This window comes from Sinocyclocheilus anshuiensis, unplaced genomic scaffold (assembly GCF_001515605.1).
Source record: "Sinocyclocheilus anshuiensis isolate Anshui unplaced genomic scaffold, SAMN03320099.WGS_v1.1 scaffold1162, whole genome shotgun sequence".
In the NCBI taxonomy this organism is placed as follows: Eukaryota; Metazoa; Chordata; class Actinopteri; order Cypriniformes; family Cyprinidae; genus Sinocyclocheilus; species Sinocyclocheilus anshuiensis.
In genome coordinates, this window is record NW_015540875.1 from 3,174,722 (window position 1) to 3,177,030 (window position 2,309).

The window sequence follows — 2,309 nt, forward strand, 5'->3', positions numbered from 1 at the left end:
TTTTATATTTTTTATATTTAAAGTGAGTTTTTTGGGCAGTGTAGAGTAGTGCTTGTTGTTTGTCATTTCTCCGATTACAAATGCAGACATGGTTTTATGTTTACGCGGCACGATGCAATGCAATGTGTAAAAAGACAGTATAAGTCATTATAATCCATAATTATGTCCCCACTGGATGCAACGAATGCCTCGTTTATAATGGGTTTTCATGTTTTTGAATCATTGCTCCAGCCAAACAGGGCATCATCACAATATGGCAAGGGGCGTAACATTTCCGTCACACGCTTGAGGTATTCGGCCAATCACAACGCACTGGATAGCTGGCCAATCACAGCACACCTTGCTTTTTTAGAACGATGAGCTTTGTAAAAATCGACGCGTTTCAGAAAGGCGGGGCATAGAGGAGAAACAATAATGTACAGTATGTGGAAAATAATGTGTTTTTTGAACCTTAAACCGCATAAACACATTTCATTACACCAAATACACAAAATAATGTTCTTTTTAGCTGCATCATATGACCCCTTTAAATAATGGCGCAAATACCAATAATACGACGAGCGCAAACATGAGTATATCACATTGCGTTATTCATTTTAATAGCCTACTCTCCTCCCATAAATTTTGCATCTGAAAGGGAAACTCCTACAAATGCATATTCAATAAGGTCAGGTGCAAAAATAACTGTCCACGCCTTTTCAGCACTAATTCTTCACTGCACGTCTTTAGTAAATGACCTGACAGTACTATTTTAAGCCAAAAGACGGTTTGCGCTGGGGCAAGCTGTTAGCAAATCTGGCCCATAGTATCATATAGTTTATAGTTAAGACTATTAAAATTGTTTTTGTTAATTTAAATAAAATAAAATAAAATAAAATTTGACAAAAAAAACTTTACCTTAAAAACATAAATGAAAAAAGAAATGTTGCCTTGGCAAAAAACTGAAATAACAAAAGTTCAAAAAAAGTTCTTGAAAGTACAAAAATTACTAAACTAAAATTAAAATGAAAATGAAAATATAAAAAATACAAGCTTATTAAAAAAATTATAAAAACTGTAATAGCATATAAATAATACTAAATATCACATAAATAATAATAATAATTAATAATAATAATAATAAATATCAGTGTAAGCTTATTAAAGGAATAAATCACCCAACAGTGAAAAAAATAATTAATTTAATTTAATTTAATTTCAGTGAATTTGCATCCCCCCCCACTTTTAATATCTAAAAGAAATAGAATTTTTGACAAACATGTTCAAAAAAGTTGTTCATTCACAACATAAAGACATTAAGTTATTTTATTCTACACAATGATGGCCATCACGTTAACATGAGTATCCAAGCACTATTTGCTTTATACATTCAGATGTGGATTAAATAAATCATGGGTGATAAATATACCTGTTAATGGGGTTCATACCCTCATACAGTATCACAACAAAACTGCCAAATTTGAGGACAAGATGCTTGAGTTACTTGTCAGTTACGAGCCATTTTGTAACCCAATACAACTTAGATCACAAATTAGGAATGACGGACTGACATTCACTGATGTAATCAATGATATTCGTCATGAATCACATTCATTTGAACAACTTTTTAGTGGAAAATTTATCATAAGAAGACTTTATATTTTGTGATATGTTTGTTGCATTAAGCCACAAAAACAACAATATGAGCAAAAAATCAATGTGGCTTTTCTTTACGTTTTTGTGCCAGGTTGCATTTCAGCGAGAGACGGAGTCTGGCTCTTCTCGTATCTGATGCTGCGAGTGACACTATGGCTCTGTCCCAAAACCAAGTGGACTGCCAATGTAGGCAGCTTTCCCAACGCAAAGGCTGTTCCAAAAGGTAAGATACCTTCTTTTGGCTGTTGTGGTGAAGGCAATCCCATAATGCATTTCAACACGCATCAATCCATCTAAAATGGCCAATTAAGCAAAAGAAATGTCAGCAACTATAAACATAATTCATTCAATACAAAAATCATTAATACTATTATGCAATGAACTACTTATTGTTTATTTATGTGTGCTGTGTACAGCAATTTTTTTTTTTTTACTATTCCACATCAATCACTTACAGTATGAGTATGAATTCAAGTTGGTTGTGGAACAGAGACAATGATCTGTTCAAAATAGCTAAATAATGTATTTTTTTAATAAAATAAAATAAATAAAAATAGTATTTTTGAATAGTATATATATATGAATAGAACATATATATAGGCTATTTACACACACACACACACACACACACACACACAGGTTTGTTTTTGTGAAAAGTGGGGACATCCCATAGG